Genomic DNA, 20,555 nt, shown 5'->3' with positions numbered 1-20,555 from the left:
CCCCTTCCAGTCTGACAGTTCACCTTTCAACACGACCCGCTGGAGTCTCCCCTTTAACCAGTTCCTTATCCATCTTACAACTTTCATATTCATCCTCGTCTTTTCCAATTTAACTAACAGTTCACCATGCGGAACCGTGTCAAACGCCTTACTGAAATCGAGGTAAATTATATCTACCGCATTTCCTTTATCTAAGTAATCCGTCACCTTCTCAAAGAAGGAGATCAGATTGGTTTGACACGATCTACCTTTAGTAAATCCGTGTTTCAATTCGTCCCAATTACCATTGACCTCTATATCCTTAACTACTTTCTCCCTTAAAACTTTTTCCAAGACCTTACATACTACAGATGTCAAGCTAACAGGGCTATAATTACCCGGATCATTTTTATTCCCTTTCTTAAAAATAGGAACTACATTAGCAATCCTCCAGTCATACGGCACAACCCCCGAGTTTATCGATTGCTTAAAAATTCTCGCTAACGGGCTCGCAATTTCACGCGCCGGTTCCTTTAATATCCTCGGATGGAGATTGTCCGGGCCCTCCGACTTTGTCCCATTGAGCTGTTCACGTACGGCCTCTACCTCAGTTGCGGTAATATCCACTTCCATATCCACATTCCCGTTTATCATCCCTCCATCATCGCTAGACTCCTCACTAGTCTTATTAAAAACTGAGGCAAAGTACTTGTTTAGATGTTGGGCCATGCCCAGGAATTCTTGCAGTTCAGCCAGGGACACACTTACACAATGGCACAGCAGTGTGTGTGTTGTGGAAGCTGGTCTGAGGGAACAATTGGAATTGATCACTCAGTGAGAACAGAACTGGAGTGTAGTGAGAGACACATCTCAAGCAAGTAGTTGTGGCTGAGTGGTTAAAGTGATGGGCTAGAAATCCATTGGGGTCTTCCTGAACAGGTTCAAATCCTGCCAACTACGGAGGAAGTTGTGGTTCTTCAGTTTCAACAGAGCTGGGTCTTGTCTCACTCTCAAGCTATATCTACACTCTTGGGTAATGTGGCTTTAAAGTGTTTCAATTAAACAGCTGTTGCATGTCCACACTATGCCCTTTGTGTCACCAGAGCACATCCAGGCTAGACACTTGGATGGCCACAGAGAGCAGTGCATTGTGGGTAGCTGTGCAACTGGTTGTGGGTGCTTTGGGAAGGGTTTGCAAAGCCTCATGGGCTGGTACAGCATCACATAAGGCAGGTTTCTCTATCCCATTGTTCCATGGGAATCCTACTAGATTGCCAGCTGCTTTTCAACTGCAATGTGCCTGGTGGGGTAGAGAATGTGTTTGTGTGTGTGGGGAGAGGAATTGTGTGGGCACACTGTCTCTAAGTTCAGACAGCTGCTGCAAGCAACCAGTCCTGAGGCAGGGGGAAGGGGACAGCCCCAACATCAGCCACTGTTTCCCTCACTGGCTCAGCTCAGCACAGCAGCCTCTGTGACACACACACACTGCTGCCTTCTTAGCTCTGTGTCAGGGGTGCTGGAACAGGGGGTTAGAGGGCCATGGCCCCACCACTCTTTACTGACTGTTAGGACAAATGATGGAGTGGGGGGAAGGGTGGAGTCTTGGGGGAAAAAGGCGTTCTGTGGGTGTGGCCTCGGGGGAGGGGTGGTGTGAATGTGGGTCCCTGGGGAAGGGGTGTCATGGGAGCACCACAGTTCAGACAACAGTGCCCCCCCCACACACTGTAAGGAAGCTCCCGTCGCCCCTGCTCTGTGTTCGTGGCACGGGAGAGAGCAGCGTTCCACGCCAGTGATTTGCTCCCCAGGGCTCCGGCAGGGGGGCTCAGGCAGCGATTTAAAGGGCCCGGGGCTCTGGCCTCTGCAGGGAGCCCTGGGTCCTTTAAATCACCAGCTTGGGGAAGCTGGGCCGGGCTAGCACAGCGTACCCGCTCTTGCCGGTACCCCATACCGGACCGGCCCGGCTTACTTTCACCTCTGGAAGGACCTCACCTGGATCAATAACTGGTTAAAAGCTAGGAAACAAAGGGTAGGACTAAATGGTCAGTTTTCAGGATGCAAACAGATAACTAGTGGTGTCTGTACTGGGACTATTCAACATATTGATAAACGATTTGCTAGACAGCGAGGTGACAAATTTTGCAGATGATCCCAAACTACAGAGGATAGTTAAGTGCGAAGCAGCCTGTGAGGAGCTAAAAAGAGATTTCACAAAACTGGGTGAAAGGGCAACAAAATGGCAGATGAAATTCAATGTTGATAAGTGCAAGGTGATGCACATTGGCAAACACAATCTCAACTCTACATATAAAACGATGGGATGTAAAATAGCTATTGCAACTCAAGTGAGAGATCTTGGAGTCACTCTGGATAGTTCTCTGCAAACATCCACTCAATGTGCAGTGGCCGGCAAAAAGCAGGGAAGGTGTCCCTAGTCTCCGTTTGCTGGGAGCGGGTGACAGGGGATAGATCACTTGATGATTACCTGTTCTGTTCATTCCCTCTGGGGCACCTGGCTTTGGCCGCTATGGGAAGACAGGACACTGGGCAAAATGGACCCAGTCTGACCCAGTCTGGCTGCTCTTAAGTCCCTATGCTCCCTTCATACAGATGCCGGGGATTCTGCCTCACAATGTGTCCCTGAGGTCTCAGCCAAAATGCCCAGACTGGCAAACACTCTGGGCTCCTGAAGCCCCTGCCTCCCACCTAGTGCCTATGGCTCATGCCTGACCCTTGCTGCTGCTCCTTGCTGTAGAAGATGAAAGGAGCAGAGGCAGCGCAGGAGCCTTCTGGGAACGCAGATCTGAAGCTTTGGGAGAGACACATTGTTTAAGACATCGGAGCGCTGTAAACCATGCAGCCACCCCCTCAATCAGGGCCTATTCCAGCCCTGAGTCTGGGCTACCACGATCCCTCCCGCAGAGCAGGGTGCCCACAGATTACAGCCTGAAAATAGGCTTGTGACACTAATTCCTGTTCTCCCTGGCAGGGTCTGACCTAGACCAAGTGGCACCCTAGGCAAGACGTGTCTTTGGTGCCCCCCCCCGCATATGTTAAAATTTTAAGTATCTTATTTTACATTGCATTTGTAGCTCAGTACATGATTTTGATGTACAATTTCGATGCATGATTTTCTCTGTCATATAAGATGCTAAATTTGCAGGCTAGGTTCTGTAAACCTGTATTTATTCATGCCATATATAAGCAAATAAAACAAATGCATTTTCTTTAAGCATATAGAAACTTTTTAATTTTAACGGTAACTGAAACGTACTAACATCTAGAAATGGAACTGTCACCAGCACAGGGCTGGCCAGGATTAAATAGTGTTACAGTAGGAGACAGCGTTAGGATGTTAACCCCAGGCCTTTAGTTGAAAGGTGGCTTCTCTCACCTTTCCCCATGAACTGAAGCGCAGCATTAAAGAGATCCAAAGATTGGCCAATGGCATTTTCAAGTGCTAAAATAGCAAGCGATGTCGCTCTCTCATTGGCCATCAGTGACTGAAGATGTGGTTTAATGAGCCGAAAAGAAACCTAGCAGCTGCTGAAGTAGTTCAGTTGGGAGCGTGCAAGACTAACAGGCTATTCTATCCAGCTTTGTGCACAGGTGGGATGTTTTCTGAAAGGTGCAGCAGTTCCTTTAACTGCCACGAGTCCCTCATTTCAGGCTATGCAGCAGGAAAAGACAGCATGGGCTTCTGCACCGAGTTGGCCCACCTGACCTTTCATTCGTCTATTGCTCTTTGTCAGCAAGGAGAAGAAAAAGAAGATCTCCCTCAAGCTGGAGTCACACGGGCGAGGTAAGGACGACTTTCTGAGTGCCGGCTCCAGTCCTCTGCTCTGCCAGCTGACCTATTGAAGGGCTGCCACCACTTTCTCTAGGTTTGTCCATCGGTCTGTGGCAGGGTGAGCAACAGCCAAGCAGATGGAGTTTTTGTAGTGTAGTGGTTATCAAATTTGCCTAACACGCAAAAGGTCCCTGATTCAAATCCAGGCAGAAGCACGATGGTTTCCTTTTCCCAGATCCCCTTGCTGTTCAGGAAGGCGCTCCTCCTTCTGCCACTGGCCTGTCCCTGGGATAACTCCAACCGCTGCATGACAGAAGGTGCTGACAGCAGTGGAGAAAGCACCTTGGTGTCAGGCTGGAGAACCTAGAGGAGTTAGGCATGTTACCTCTCAGAGACTTGTGGCTTGGCCTCCTCTGCCATTGGAGATTGGCAGGTGGACGCCGGCTCTTCCTGCTGGCCTTCTTTGCGTGACTTCCAAAAGGAGGAAGTGAGGCAGGAATGGGGCAAAAGAGGAAAGTCAAGCTGAGAAAGGCAGGGCAGAAACTAAGCACATCATTGTGGCTAAGTGGGTTTAGTAGAGCACCACCATTCATTCTGCAAAGCCTGGGGAGGTGTGGTTGGCTGCTGGCAGGCAGAATCCTGTGCCCGCCTCTTGGCTTCCCAGGGATGGCTACTTGCAGCCCAGGAGAAGAAGGGGGGTTCTGGGTCAAAGGAAAACAAGGAAAGCTGAGTCCAAGTGGAGAATGGCTGCTCCTTTATGGCCAACCTGGGGGCATGACTGATGGTTTTAGAGGTGGAGGCTGGGCTGGCTGTGAGCAACTGGGATCCAGGAAACCCCCACCTGCCCTTCTGAGGGCCAAACCATGGAGGTGCGGTTGGCTGCTGGGAGATAGACCCCTGTGGCTGGCTGTTGGCATCCCAGGGATGGCTCCTTGCAGCCCAGGAGAAGCGGGGTTCTGGGGGAAAGGAAAATAAGCAATGACGAGGCTGAGTAGGCTCCTTTCTGGCCAAGATGGTGGGCTGTGGTGGCTCTGGGTGTTGCCTGTAAGCCATAAGTGGACTTGGTGCAGTGAAAACTGCTGCTCCATTCTGGCTGACCTGGGGGTGCCATGGACGACTTGGGAGTGGGGGCAGGGCCCTGGCTGTGAGCAAATGGGATCCAGGAAGCCCATCCTGCCCCTCCAGGGGCCGAGTCTTCTTCTTCTCTCCTGCCATGGGGACCCTGGCCTCAAGCCTGCCCAGCATGTGCTGTAGCTCGAGCATTAAGCCTTCCTGTGTGGCCTGTGCTGGAGCTGACCCTGGGCCCCTGTGGGGCACTGTTGGGGGAAATCCCGACTGCCGGTCACTTTGGGAGCTGTGCTTCCCGAGGTAAGCACCCCCCCTCCGACCACCTCCTGCACCCTTACCCCTGCCCCAGCACAGAGGCTGCACTTGAACATGCACTGTCAAGGATTGGCCAAGAACTTCTGCTCTGTTTATGTGAAAGAGACACAAAAAAGGGAGCCCAGCGGACAAGTTTAATTCACAAGCACAAACTGGCTGGCCAAGCCAGGATCTCTCAGTTACTCAGAAGGCTCTTCAGCCAGCTCTTCCCAAAGACCAGTCTCTGGAGGCTTTTGTGACATGATGAACCTCAAAATAGCCCCCTGTAGCTCACATATTCATCATTCATATATGACTGTGATATCTCATACAAACAATTCCATGTCAGTTATCACATGAAAAGTCATGATCTGCTGAAAACGGTTACTCTGTCCAAATATGTATAGCATGAGGGTGTATGAAGTTATGCATTTTTCTGTATGGTTGTTACTGAAATATGCTATAATTTTGCTAGTGACCCCTGCCAAGGAGGGAGTTCAACAACCATGAATCAGCAGAGGAATTGTAATTAAGGGATTTCCAGTTCAATGACAGATGCTCAAACACAACACTGTGGGGACTGCTCAAGTCTATGAGTCAGTTGCACAAGACCACACCAGGAGGATTCCCCAACCTAGTGACTCAGCAGAGTCCACCTGGACACGTCTGGGCAAGTGTCTTCTAGACACTTGAACTAAGGATATAAAATAGGAGACTGTAGCATCATGTTTTTGCCTTTGTTCTCCCTCACCTATGTTGGAAGTGTCCGGGTAGAGAACAGCTGCCCCCGGGAATGGGGGAGAGAACTGAGTGGGGCACAGCCAGAGGGCTGTGTCCATAAGAGGACACTGAAGTCCTGAGAGTGTCATGGGTCCTAATGATAAAACAGATGCAGCCACATGCCACTAGATGAAGGCGCACCGGTGAACCAGAACTTATTACCAGGATGGCCAGCAAGAGGCACCACAGCAATGAGGCATGCCCCATGGCACCAAGACTTAGCCACAAGGAAGGCTCTCTCTGTCTTGAACAAGCACTTAGAAGGATTCTGCTGACAGGTCTTTTCTTTTTTTGAAAAGAGATACAAAAAAGGAGCCAATAAACACACTAAGTTCAGGAAGGAATTGCTGGCAGTCCAAGCCAGGCTCTTCTGGTTAGTAGGAAGGCTCTTCAGCCAGCTCTTCCCAAAGATCACTATCTAGAGACCTTTTAACAGCCACTGCAGATGGTGACCACAAAACAGGCAAAGAGATGCCAAAATAGAGTTCTCCACTGCCTGCAGCCATCACGCTACCAGGAGTTCTGTGCACAGAAAGGCCCCTGCTGGGGGGAAGAGGCCTTGTTAGAGACTCTTCTGACACCAGCCGTTCTCAAATAGTGTTTAGTGTTCTGTGTTGTGACTTCAGCATCCACAGATGCCAGTCCAGTTGGGGGACATTTTTCCTGTCTCCACATTTGTCTAGTGCCTCCTTTCAACACTTGTCACCAAAAAGACCTGTTTCTTTTGCAAACAATGTACAGCTACGCAAAGGCAGTCTTCTTCATTTCCTCAAAAGATCACCAAGCTGTGAGGAGAGGACACACATTCAGCCAGGCTGGATCCTGAATCTTCTCTTTATTCAGCAGGTGTCCGAGAAAGACAGAAATCTACCCCATGTAGAGGTCAAAAATAGGAGTTTATTACACACAGTGCTGGCGGAGTGTCACCTTGCTTATTAGGCTCAGAGACATTGTTAATTAATTAATTACAATAGAATATATAGATTTTTCACAAGCGGGGGAAAGTGATGGGATAGGCAGTTCCACACCCCGGGATAGGTTTTGCAGCAAGACAAGATAAGCACATTAGCCAATAGTTAACAGATTACATAATGTCTCCACCCATGGTCTCAAGTTAGCAAGTTAACATTTCATTAATACTTTGATAAAATGTTGTTAGTATAAAATATCTATGTTGAATTCTGATTTGGGGTCCATAGGAATGGAGCAACTCCTTTAATTGTCCAACAGCTACATTCCTAGGGGTTAAAGCAAAGAAACAGTGAAAGTATATGGCAATAAAGATTTTCTGTGTGTCTAAAGGCAGGCATTGGTCCCTGGGAAGGGACGTGGAAGGATGACATATCTTATACTGACATGTGACAACTTTTCATAAACTCAAGACTGGATCTCTGGGAAGAACGTCTCCCTACAGAAGAAACAAACACAATAGGAACAGGGATTCTTTGTTCAATCTGCATCTCTGAATAAGACACAATTCTTCAGTTCTTAGCTCCAACACCTGGCAATTTGCTGACCAGGCCTATCTTAGCAAGCAAGGCTTTCTGTTTACCCCAGCTTTCTCTTAGCTTATCACTATTTGCTAGGCCTCTGGTCCTTGACCATACTCTGGACTTTGAGTCTGGAAAAGAGCTGGCACAATCCATGCACCAGGTTGCTACATAAAGAGCAAATAGATTTTTAATCCTTCACATGAAGTAATGGCAAAGCTCTTAGTTCAGGCCTGTAGCAGCTATGGAATAAACTGCAGGTTCAAATCAAGTCTCTGGAGTCCATCCACAACTGGGATGGGGCATTCAGTCCTTTGTACAGAGCTGAAGCTTGTTTGTAGCAAAGTCCCTCCAGAGGTATGAAGCAGGACTGAAGACAAGATGGAGATGAGGCATCAGCCTTTTATAGTCTCTTGCCACGTGGTCTTTGCTTTCTTTGTCCCAAGGACACTCTATCCAGCACGTGGCACAGAAAAACCTTTGAGTTCTGTCCACAGGCAGGTCCCTGCATACCTTGATGAGTCACAAGGTGTATCTGCCTTCTCTCAATGGGTCGATTGTATAACTGATGGTCCTTAGTGGGCCATCAAGCAGGCTAGGCAGAATTGACACCAACTTGTCTTGAGTGTTCCCCAGAAGCAGAGCACGAGTTTGAAATATGGACAGCATATAACCAATATTCATAACGTCAACTACAAAAATGATACACATCTAGAGATAGCATCATTATAATCAGTCAATCAGAACCTCTTCACAGACCCCTTACGTGGCAACTTTTCTATAATATTGGCTGCAAATATAGAACAGTGGTCGCAATGGTGATCTATACAGTTACAGATTAAGTCATTAATGTCACAGGAGGTGACATGGTATCAGTGAGACTGATATTGGAATGCTGCCTCCAGTTCTGGTGTCCTCGGTTGAAAAAGATGATGTGAAATTGGAGCTGGGGCAGCAAAAAGCCACCAAATGTTCTGAGGGCTGGAGAAAAATGCCTTCTAGTAAGCTATTGAAAGAGCTCAGTCTGTTTAGCTTATCAAAAGAAGATTGAAAGGTGACTTCACTGAAGTGTTGAAGGGCCTTAATGGAGAGAAAATATTGGGTGTTAGAGGGCTTTTTAACTGAGCAGAGAAAGGCATAACAAGACCCAACGGCTGGAAGGTAAAAAGAGACAAATTCATATTACAACTAAGGCACAAATATTCAACAGCGAGGATGATTCACCACAGGAACAGGTTACCAAGGAAAGTGGTGGATTTGCCATCTCCTGATGTCATTTAATGAAGACTAGATGCCTTTCTGGAATGTGTTTGCCTCCAAAGTAGCTCTTTTGTCATACAGGAGGCCTGCGATATGCAGGGGGTCAGATTAGAAGCTCTAATGGTTTCTTCTGGCCATAAAGTCGACTAATTTCTGAAAAACTGAGTGTAGCATTGGCAGCAGCGTCTGATATTTTCCTGTCTAGCCGGCTTGCTTCCTAGAACGAACGCTCCTTGAGTGGGGTGATCGACAAGGAGTAGCTTAAACCTGCAAAGAGCCTGGCCAGGGGCAGGACATTAACACAGCAAGGGAGGGGTGTGGCAGTGACATCACAAAGGCCTTTTTCAGGACCTCAGACAATCGGTCAAAGGTGGTGGGGAGGTGGTGACCTCACAGAGAGATGGTGACATCATCCAGGCAGGACAGAGGCGAGGGGCCAGGGAAACCTCAGAGACCCCTGTGGCTTTGCTTCAGCAAGTCTCTTTCTCCAGGTCTCCTTGAGGACTGACAGAGTATTCGGGTTCACGGATGTGAGTGCCAGGAGGAACCTCTTTCGAGTTTTCTCCTTCCCTTGTAGTGATTTTACTAGAAAACAGCCATCCTTGTTTAGAAGGCAAGAGCCTCCTGGAGGTCTGAAACCTGTTCAGTCTGATCCATCTGGTGAGAGTTGAATTCTAGGCATTGAAAACACGAGCTTAAGGAGGCAGAATTTTATTCCACGCCTGGGATTTTGTCCCTTCGAATCACTGGGGACATTAGGGTTTGTCCTGTTTTTTTCACCTTTCCCTCCATCCATCCCTCCCTCCTTTCTCTTTGTCTCTTGCTTCTTTTGTCCTTTCTCCTGTTCCCGTCCCAACACCAGGGTGTGTGTGTGTGTGTGTGTGTTGCAGGGGAGTGCTCTGCAGCTCCCACTGTCGGTGGTAAATCCAAAACTGTGGGGCTGAAATAGTGCTCTGACAGTGATCCCCACTGGTGACCTGGCCCATCCTTTGTGCTCTCTGGTGAGAACCCTCAGCCTTCCCTCCTCAGGCTCTACCCTGATTGGTAGGGAGGAGACTCAGGTCCTTGTTGTTCTCTTTTAAGATCAAGGAAATAAGTCAGAACCAGTTCTTTGTTTGATAAATTTTGCTGCTTCTCTGCATTAATTGTCTCTGAGCAGTTCATGATTCTGAGCAGTTCATTGCAGTTCTCCTCAAATACTTGCTGAATAATTACTGTGCACTGTTGTTGGTCTGGAGCTCATCTGAGAGCACTTTATTCAGGTCATTCAATGTCTGAAATACAAGTTCCGATGGTTTGTTTGAAAATCAGGGCTCTTGGGTCCAATTCCCAACTTTTCCACTGACTTGCTGTGTGACATAAGACAAGTCCATTCTCCTTTTTCAGCCTTACCTTCTCCCTTTTTCAAGTAGAGATAATAATGATCTGCTCCTACCTACCTCACAGTGGGCGGAGGATGGAGATACATTTGAGAGTGTCACTCGGAGTAGGGCATAGTATGAGGTGTCCTATCACGTTTACTCAGAGCAGATTAACACATAATAGAATAGCTGAAATAGTCTATTTGATTCGTATGTTTTTATTTTGAAATTGTTAAGAGCAGCAATGACTTAGCTCAGACTGAAGCATCTTATCTAAAGTTTGAGATTTAAGTGTTTCCTCTTGTGTGCGACAAGACAATATAACACACTGTGACAGACAGGAAATGCTTTTGTTTTGCAACAAAATATTTTAGCAAAGAACTTTTATCCCACTTGTTATGATTTCGAGAAACAAACTGGTTTAGTCAGAATGGGATTTTCTGACAGAAACAGTTGGAATGACATTTCCCCACCATCTCGATTCCTGGGCTCTATCCCTGCCTCTTGGGGGTTTGTTGTCCATTAGAATAGGAGTTGGAACTGGTGGCTTTTCTTTATGGCTCTGCCACCGCTTTGCTTTGTAGGCCCTTGGGTAAGTCACTTCCCTTCTCTGGACCTCAGGCTCCCCTCATCTGTCCAATGGGAACAGGGACAGTTCTTGAACTCTGGGTGGTTGTGAGCCTGAGTGAGATAAGGGGCGTTAAAGCCCTCTGTGAAGGAGAAAAGGGAACTTCTCAGTGACTGGGGCTCCTCTGTGTATGGCCCCAATGGGGAAGGAAAGAGATCGTGTGGGGGAGAAGACAGGCAGAAGGGGTAAAATGGGGCTAAACCAGAAATGAGGAGATTTTCTTCCTGTTAAAATATCCTGGAGTCTCATGGCTGAAAAGTCGCATCTTTAGTTAAATATGAACCAGCAGCCTTGCAATTACCAGGCAAAGGTGTGAACCGCAGAGACTGATAATTGCCTGCTTCCCAACTTTGCCTAAGAAGCAACTGCAGTGGTGCTACTGGTTAGTGCAAAAGGGGCTACTGCTGGGCTTATGAGTTCAAACCTTACCTTAAATACTGGTTTCTATTACCCCTGTAGCTTCCCCAACTTGTATTGCCCAATTCACATGGAAAGTACTCTCCTAGGAAAAGGAGAATAAATTCTGAAATGTGGAAGCTGATGCTCAGCTTGGAAATATCCACCCTCTGCTGCCATGAATTCTAGTAGATTGTTCACTGTCAGGGAAAAATCATCTATTAGCTGCCAGGAAAGGTGTCTGGGCACCATATCCCCCTGCTTCTTCCAGTGCACTCCTGGCTCGGTCACGGCTGCAGAAGGATTCTATAAGCATTGAATCTAAAATTTTTCCAAGCCTTCTTAGCACAGCTGGTAGTGTCTCAGTCTCATAATCTGAAGGCTTTGAGTTCAAACCTCTCAGAAGACAGTGGTTTTTGCTCCCTGCTTCAAATTTTCTAAAGGAAATCAGAGAAAAGAGACTACAAGAGAGTGTTTTCTAGACACCTTCGCATCCATCTAACACACACACAGACAGAATCTTCTAAGGCATTAACTTTTCCTTCTCTATAGAGTTTGTATTCTCCATAGAGCAAAATATATCAAAAACATGCAAGTCTAAACCTAATACAATATGAAACTCAATACAGATAAAATCTCACCCTCAGAGATCTTCCAATAAGCTTCTTTTGCAGACTAGGCTTATTTCTAGTCTGGGCCCAATCTTTTCACCTGGCGTAATCCTTGTTCCAGCTCAGGTGGTAGCTAGGGGACTTCTTATGACTGCAGCCACCTTTCTTCTGTTCTACCCCCTTATATAACTTTGGTACAAGGCAGGAATCTTTTGTCTCTCTCCTGGGGAAAAGCCCCAGGTTTAAGATGGATTCCTGTACCAGGTGACATGCTCACATGTCCTGTGAGACACCAAGCCTTCATTTTTCCTGGCCTGACTCACAGATGGTGCAGGACAGAGCCATCTACAGTCAATTGTCCTGGTTAATGGGAGCCATCAAGAGTCCAAACCACTATTAGTGGCCCACACTTTGCATCATTACAACAAGACCTCAGAGTTATTGTTCATATTTCTAGTTTCAGATACAAGAATGATCGGTTCATACACATACGATGAACACACACAGTCGATTATAAACTTTGTAATGCTACCTTACATGCATAAAGCATATTCCAGTTACATTATATTCACACTCATTAGCATATTTTAATAAAATCATATGGAGTGCAACGTCATAGCAGGGAAAGGGTTTTACTGCAGCACCTGGGAGCAGTTGAGTTTCATGTTCAGGCTGTGGTATGAGTTTCTCCAGGTTTCTCGTAATCACACAGGGCCCTTAGCAGGTGCTCTCGATACAGGAATGGCCCAGACATGATAAAGTGATGGGAATTGCGTTTTCCTTTTTAATTTTTGTATTTCCAATGACATTTCTGTTTGTGATTTCGTTTTGCTTTGTATAACTGTGTTTTCTCCTGGATTTGCTATTTAACTAAAAAAAGAATAAGGCCTCAGGGGGCCGGATGGAGGAGCAGGCTGGGGCTAGGACTGCTAAGAGAGTGAAAGCATCAGGTTTTCTGTATTGTTTTCTGCCCTCATTTTCTGAGTAGTTTTTTTTCAACATCAGATTTGCTCAGTTGGTAGAACATCAGACTTTTAATCTGAGGGTCCAGGGTTCAAGTTCCTGGTCAGGTAGAAGGACAAGTCCCCAAGATTTTCAGGAGGCATCTCTTGAGGACTCTCTTTGACTTCATTTTTTCCTTTTCAGAACTTGGCCTTTCCTAAAAAGGGCTCTTTACTGCTTGGGACTGAAAGTGCTACTTCCTCACCTGTCCACTGGCATTACAGTCTGGAGGAAGAAAGGCCTCTGGGCCTGTAACAAAGTGCTGTGTGCTGATTTTTTGAGCAAATGTAGGGCTGGCCAGAAAGGCATATTCCCACTGGGTATTCCCTGAGAGAAAAAATTGTCCCCACAGAGTCTTTCATGCTAGAAATCAAACTCTTTTGGCTGGTCCCATGGTGTAAGGGCTGGTATTCAGACCTGTGAATCCTGAAATCAAAATTCAAGCCCCTGTAGAATTGTGGGGTCCTTTCATTGCCAGCTAATTATTCTGGGATTTCCAAAGCTTCCTCCTGCTCTTTTCAATGACATAGTAGCCTGTCTTTTGCCTGCTAGCTGTTGTGACTCGCATAAGAGGGCATGTTTGATCCCAAAGAAAGGCCCTCCGTTAGGCTCAGTCTGAATAGAGGACAATGTAGCACTGCATGAGACAGGTCAATTTTATTTTGCTTTGTATAACTGTGTTTTCTCCTGGATCTGATATTTAACTAAAAAAAGAAGAATGTCTCTGGGTGCCACATGGAGAAGCAAGATGGGCATAGGGCTGCTAAAGAAGCAAGAGTAGCAAATTTTCTGCCCTCTTTTTCTTGACTAGTTTCTCTTCTGCATCAAACTTGCCCTTTTTTTCTGTGAGCCTAGCTAGCTCAGTTGGTAGAGCATCAGACTTTTAATCTGACGGTCCAGGCTTCAAATTCCTGGTCAGGTGAAAAGGGAGCATTTCCCCATATGGTACTCCTCCAACAACTGAAAAAGGCATCTCCTCAGGATGTTATTTCACAACAGTCACTTTTCCTCCAGGACTTGGTCTTTCCCAGAAAGGGCCATGTACTGCCTAGGATGGAAGTCTGGATTAAGAAAGGCCTCTGGGAGTTGCAGCAAACTGTTACATGCCAACTTGGTGAGTAAATGCAGGGCTGCGCCCGCAGGGTCATCCACACCAGAACTCAGCAGAGATCTGGGGGTTCCCTATTGGTCCCATGGTGTAAGAGCAGCCCTCAGGACTTTGAATCCTGCAATCTGAGTTGAAGTCTCAGTAGGATCTGAGGACAATTCCTGTGCGACCTAATCCTGCTGGGTCTTCCAAGGCTCTGTCTTGCTCTCTCAAATGATATGAAAGCCTGCCTTTTGCCTGCTAGCTGTTGTGACTTGAGCACAAGAGGGGATGTTTGATCCAGAAGGCTGGTCGTGCTTGGAGTCCTGTAGGTAGGGATGGGAGCTCCATTTCCTCTGAGTCCTGAAGCTGGGCTGCAGCCTGGCCTACTAGGCAGCCCTATTGGTTGACCAACTGGCCCAAAGTCACTTGGGCGGTGTTGGCGTTCCCCAGGAATGCTGAAAGGCCTAAGGGAGGGAGGCTTAATACTCCTCCCTATCAGTCAGGGTGGAAGAGGAGGGCTGCAAGAGTGGGTAGGTTGATGAGCTGGGCCTTCTAGCATTTAGTTGGGTACATGGTGAGGAACGCAAACTGGGAGAAGCAGTTGCCGGCCTGTGAGGAATGGCTCAGCCGGTGGCGTAAGTAGACCTTGTAATTACCTACAAAGCTGTGATGCTCAAGACCTATCTTTTGTCTACAGGGAATTTCCTCAGCCATGTATTTCCCCCTGCTCCATGAGTACTGCTGAGGCTGAACATGATGACCTTCCACTTCTTGTGGGGCAATAGGATATCCCTACCTAGACAGGAGACGTGTGGCTTTTCTGCCATATTAGAAGAGAGGTTGGGCCTGGTGGGCTTTGAAGTCTTTTATGGCTTTACTTTTTTGTTTTTACATTTTCAGTGGGTGGCTCCCAAGCAAGAGTTGACTCACCTGATCTTTCTTTCTTCTCCTGCTCTCTCTCAGCAAGGGGAAGAAAAAGAAGCTCTCCTTCAAGCTGGAGTCAGAAGGACAACATAAGGATGACTTCCTGAGTTCCGGCTCCAGTCCTTTGCTCTGCCAGCTGACCCATCGAAGGGCTGACATCACTTTCTCCAGGTTCGCCCATCGGTGTGTTCAGAATGGAGAGGGGTGACTAGTGGTGTTCCCCAATGGTGAGTTCTAGGACCAATCCTATTCAACTTAGTCATAAATGATCTGGAGAAAGGGGTAAACAGTGAAGTGGCAAAGTTTGCAGATGATACTAAACTGCTCAAGAGAGTTAAGACCAAAGCAGACTGTGAAAGATTTTCAAAGAGACCTCACAAAACTAAGCGATTGAGCAAAAAAATGGCAAATGAGATGTAATGTGGATAAATGTAAAGTAATGCAGATTGGGAAAAATAACCCCAACTATACATACAATATGATGGGGGCTAATTTAGTTACAGTTAATCAGGAAAGATATCTTGGAGTCGTCGTGGATAGTTCTCTGAAGACGACCATGCAGTGTTCAGCAGCAGTCAAAAAAGCAAACAGGATGTTAGGAATCATTTAAAAAGGGATAGAGAATAAGACAGAGAATATTTGCCCTTATATAAATCCATGGTACACCCACATCTTGAATACTGCGTATAGATGTGGTCTCCTCATTTCAAAAACGATATACTGGCACTAGAAAAGGTTCAGAGAAGGGCAACTAAAATGATTAGGGTTTGGAATGGGTCTCATATAAGGAGAGATTAAAGAGATTAGGACTTTACATTTTTGAAAAGAGGAGACTAAGGGGGGATATGATAAAAATATATAAAATCATGAATGATGAGGAGAAAGTGAATAAGGAAAAATTATTTACTTGTTCCCATAATATAAGAACTAGGGGCCACCAAATGAAATTAATGCACAGCAGGTTTTAAACAAATAAAAGGAAGTTCTTCTTCACACAGTGCACAGTCAACATGTTGAACTCCTTGCCTGTGGAGGTTATGAAGGCTAGGATTATAAGAGGGCTTAAAAGAGAACTAGATAAATTAATGGAAGTTAAGTCATGAATGGCTATTAGCCAGGATGGGTAAGGAATGGTGTCCCTAGCCTCTGCTTGTCAGAGGATGGAGATGGATGGCAGGAGAGAGATCACTTGATGATTGCCTGTTAGGTTCACGCCCTCTGGGGCACCTGGCATTGGCCACTGTTGGCAGACAGGACACTGGGCTGGATGGACCTTTGGTCTGACCCAGTATAGCCATTCTTATACTCTTATGAAGGGAGTGGCAGAGTTCTTTGACAGAGTTTGTGTAGTGTAGTGGTTATCACGTTTGCCTAACCCGCAAAAGGTCCCTGGTTCAAAACCAGGCAGAAACAAACTTGCTTAGTTTTCCCAGCTTCCCTGGCTGTCTAGCAAAGTTCCTACTGCTGCCACTGGCATGTACCTGTGATAAACCCAACCCCTGCAGGACAGAGGCTGGGGAAATGAGCTGAGAAAGAGCCTTGGCATCAGCAGAGAAAAGCTAGAGGATCTGGGTCAGTCACCTTTTGGAGCCTTGTGGCTTGGTCTCCTCTGCCCCGGGAGGTTGGCTGGTGGAGACCAGCTCTTCCTGCTGGCCTCCTTTGTGTGACTTGCCAAAGGAGGAAGTGAGGCAAGAATGGGGCAAAAGAGGAAAGTCGAGCTGAGGAAGGCAGGGCAGAAGCTAAGCATCTCAGTGCGGCTAAGTGGGGTTAGTAGAGCGCCACCATTCATTCTGCAAAGTCTGGGGAGGTGCAGTTGGCTGCTGGGAGGTAGGATCCTGTGCCTGCCTCGTGGCTTCCCAAGGATGGCTACTTGCAACCCAGGAGAGAAAGGATGGTTCTGGGTGAAAGGAAGACAAGCAAAGCTCTGGGAGGAAATTTGGGTGTGGGGTGCGGGCTTTATGCTTGGGGGTTGGGGTGCAGGAGGGGGTGGTGCTTACCCCGGGCACTGCTACTCCCGAAGTGACCAGTACACACAACCCTGTGACAGCAGCTCTCAGGTCAGCGGGGACAGTGAGTCTCCATGTGCCGCTACCTGCAGGCGCGGCCCCCAGAGCTCCCATTGGCTGCAGTTCCTGGCCAATGGGAGCTGTGGAGTTGGTTCTCGGGGCAGAGGCAGCACATGGAGACACTCCTCCCACCCCAGGGGATGCTGGGAAATACCAGACACTTCTGGAAGCGGCACGGAGGGACAGAGGCAGAGTGGGCAGGGAGCCACCTTAGTGCTGCTGGCACATCTCTGCACACCCATTGTGGGAGTGGGGCAGAGGGCCTCCATGCGCTGCCTGGAGTAGGGGCAGAGCACAGAGCTGCCTCCCCTCCCGAGTCTATTACAGGAGTGGGTGAGTGGGCTCTTTTGGCCCGCTAGGTGCAGCAGGTCAGACTAGATGATCACACTGGTCCCTTCTAACCTTAAATGATCTGAGTCTAAAAGGGAGAGGGAAGTAATGAAAAAAAAACCCAAACATTGTAATACCAGGGTGACTCCACCTGCTCACTGTATAGTCCTGCCACTTTCTTCCTTCACTGGGTGTTTAATGACCTGCAGGACATTGATTCTCTCATTCCATTGATAAACTGATAGAATGTGATGGAAATTAAACTAGTTTCCAGCTGAGAAAACAGCACCTCAGTGTGGTGGCTGGGAATTGAACCTAGGTCAACTGCTCAAAAGGCAGCTATGCTCACCCCTATACCACCAACACATCTGGTGAAATTGTTCCTTATGCTTGCCCAATGAGGCTAGGCCAGAATTGAGGCATTTTCCTGCCTGTTAAAATGTACTGGATTCTCTTCACAAAAAAGCCAAACACCTCTATCTTCACCTGGGTTTGAACCATCAGCCTTTCAATTAGCCACTAACTCTGTTAATCACAGACACAGGTAACTGCCTACTTCCCAGGCTTGTGTATGAAGCACCTACAGGGATACAACTCGCTAGTGAGGGAGGCGCACTGCTGGGGTTATGAGTTCAGGCCTCACCCAACACACCGGTTTTCATTAGCCACAGAGCTTCCCCCATTGCTTTGTCTCATTCACATGGAAAGTGCCATACGAGGGTGATGAGAATAAATTCTAAACTCTGAAATGTGGCGGTGGCCCAGAGATTTGGATAAGGGGTTTGAAGAGAAAAAGCTCTAGGAGTATAAAACCAGACAGTGTCCAGGGGCAGGTACGGTACAATGCCTCAACAGGGAGCCATGGGGTGGGGTTCCACTCTCTCTGTGAAATGTCCTGAGAGGTATTTAAAGATGAAGATAACGCCATGGCTAACAAGTGACTGGCACGTCCTGGGTTCAAGAAAGGAAGGGACTTGGGTTAATTGTCTGAAGATTTGCGTTACCGTCACTGTCTGACCCCCCTTCAGCTCGGAGCAGGTTTGTACGTTGCTGGGTGGAACACACAGACTCCTGGAGAGCAGGGGCAGCTGTTTCCATGGCAGAGAGCCTGACACTTAGGAGACTTTCTATACTTGCTGTTTTGAAGCAATTCAATAAAATAACGGTGGAGCTACAATGTCCAGTCCAATATGTCAGCCCCCTGCTATTTTAGAATCTACACAGGAGGCTTCCAGTGCCAGGACACCCGACCAGAGAGCTCAGTGGGGGTATAACAGCTGCTCACTCTGAGGGTCCTGGGCTAAATCCACTTGCTGGTGAAAGTGTTTTGATTTATTTGATTGATAATGAGCACCAGCTACCAGGGGAGAAGCCCTGTGAGTCGCTGCCACTGGGAAAGGGCAGGGGGAGAGGAAACAAGAGGAGAAAGGCAGAGACATTGGATACGAGGAATTGCGGGGAGAAGAAAGAGAGAACAGAGAGACAATACATGATTGAAGCAGAACCGGTGTCCCAACTCGATCTTGTTCATCACAGGTGTTCAGAGAGACAGGTAGTTGCAGGTTTTCCAGCGTGAAGTCTGAACTTTGATTCTAACAATGTGAGTTCAAATATCAAGGGGATCTCCACAGACCTGATCTCTTCCCCCTTTCCCTTTTGGTATTTTTATTTTGATGTATTTGGCTTAACCGTGATCTTCTCTTTCCCCACCTGTATTGCAATTTGGGGATTATTTTTATTTTGCCTCCCTTTTGTTCATGTCATTATAATTGTAACTGCAAAGGAATCTGCAGGAGCAAAAACTGACTCAATACTTTATTTCCCCATCATGCCAGAACATCATACAAACAGCTCACACAGCTGGAATCATAACACGGAAGGCCAGGGGATGGGAGCTGCAGGTTTCCAAGTGTTCTGTCTTTCTCAGATGAAAACATTCCAGCCCCTTGTGTGCCTCCATCGTGTATGACCTGCTGGACTTTTACACACTTATTGTCTCATTCTATGGATGTGATTGTAAAACAATGTGACTGAAATTAAACCACTTCCAGACGAGGAGACAGAAGACGAAAAGCCATTATTGCACTGGCTGGAACTCAAACCCAGACCAACTGTTTGGACAGCACCTATGCACAACACTATAGCACCAATGCATCTGGTATGAGTAGCTTTCCTGCAGGCTCTGTGTGCTGGCAAAGGGGGTGATATATGACCATGGAATTAATGAGCAAGGTGGATGGGCTGGAAGTTGCCTGACGGCAGGGAGCAGAGTTCGGATCCCAGAGTGACTGAAAGGGGCCAAGGTGAAATCAGAGCTCATTGGGAGCTGGCCCCACTCCAGGAGAGGGGAACTGAAACTCAACTTCACTCATAGAAAAATCTTCCCTGAGAAGGAAGGGAACAGCTTGTTTTAAAGAAAAGGTTTATGTTTGTTCCTCCTACATATGGAGGGGCTGGGTAGTTCTGATTCTAGCCCCCCAGACTCTGGGAGGATAAGGAACAAATTCAGGCTGCCAGTCACCTGCAGGAGCGAGATGATTTTTTGACAGTGAGGGATGCCTCGTCCTAAAGGCCTTTGTCTGCCCCGTTCTAGTGACTGTTTGGTACCGGAATGCAGCCACCACTCCTGGGTCTCTGCTGGGAAAATAATGTTTCTGTGCAAAACACCAAAGCTTTTAACAGAAAGAAAGAAAAGGAGATGGCAACACAATCGGACTAGCACATAAGGAATGAAACACAAGATGCTTCTCCCACGTGCATTGACTTTTAACCTTGGTTGGGGTGTTGTTGTATCCATGTTGGTCCCATGGGTCCTCTGGGGGGCGCCTGACATTGGTCATTTTCAGAAGACTGGACAGTGGGCTAGATGAACTGGTCTGACTCAGTATGGCTGTTCTTATGTTCTAACTGCTGTTTAGGAAAGAGACGACCTTTCAGGCTACACAAAACTGAAGCAGGGTGCTGGGTTAGCTCCAAAGCTTGTCTCTTTCACCAACAGAGGTTGGTCCTCTACAAGCTCTTACCCTCCCTCGCCTTGTCTCTCTTGGCCTCTGAAAAGTGTTTTCTCTCCACTCCCTTTGCAGAGAAGTTAAGTTTCCCTTTGGGCAACTATCAGGCAGAAGCAATTGTATTGACCGTGACACTAGAATTGAAGATTTAATATTATAAACAAATGAGTCTAAACTTGAGGTTCTGGTTTCCACATTGGTTTTTCTAACTCAGTTCCCAATTCTCTTCTAGAAAGGCTTCCAGGCTGCCTGCCCAGCCCAGCAAAAGTGGCTAGGAGAGAGTCCACAATCCTGCTCTTTCAGGTAGTGGAAGGCTGCTATCAAATCCCCCCTCACTCAGTCAGTCCCCAGCCTGTGGCAGTGCATAGGATTCTTCCGTCCTAAGTGCAGGACTCTGCACTTCTCCTTGTTGAACTTCCTCAGATTTCTTTTGGCCCAATCCTCCAATTTGTCTAGGTCACTCAGGACCCAAACCCTGTCC

The 20,555-nt window shown here is 47.3% G+C and overlaps 2 non-coding genes across 2 annotated transcripts; both read left to right on the top strand.

The window, feature by feature from the left end:
- Window positions 1-857: 857 nt before the first annotated feature.
- Window positions 858-939, top strand: TRNAS-AGA (transfer RNA serine (anticodon AGA)). Its single transcript has one exon. It is a non-coding gene; the product is annotated as a tRNA-Ser (tRNA).
- Window positions 940-13,505: 12,566 nt separating this feature from the next.
- Window positions 13,506-13,578, top strand: TRNAK-UUU (transfer RNA lysine (anticodon UUU)). The gene has a single exon. It is a non-coding gene; the product is annotated as a tRNA-Lys (tRNA).
- The last annotated feature ends 6,977 nt before the right edge of the window (window positions 13,579-20,555 follow it).

This window comes from Gopherus flavomarginatus, chromosome 16 (genome assembly GCF_025201925.1).
Source record: "Gopherus flavomarginatus isolate rGopFla2 chromosome 16, rGopFla2.mat.asm, whole genome shotgun sequence".
Classification (NCBI taxonomy): Eukaryota; Metazoa; Chordata; order Testudines; family Testudinidae; genus Gopherus; species Gopherus flavomarginatus.
The sequence above is the reverse complement of the archived record's forward strand: the minus strand, read 5'-3'. Positions and strand labels throughout refer to the sequence as shown.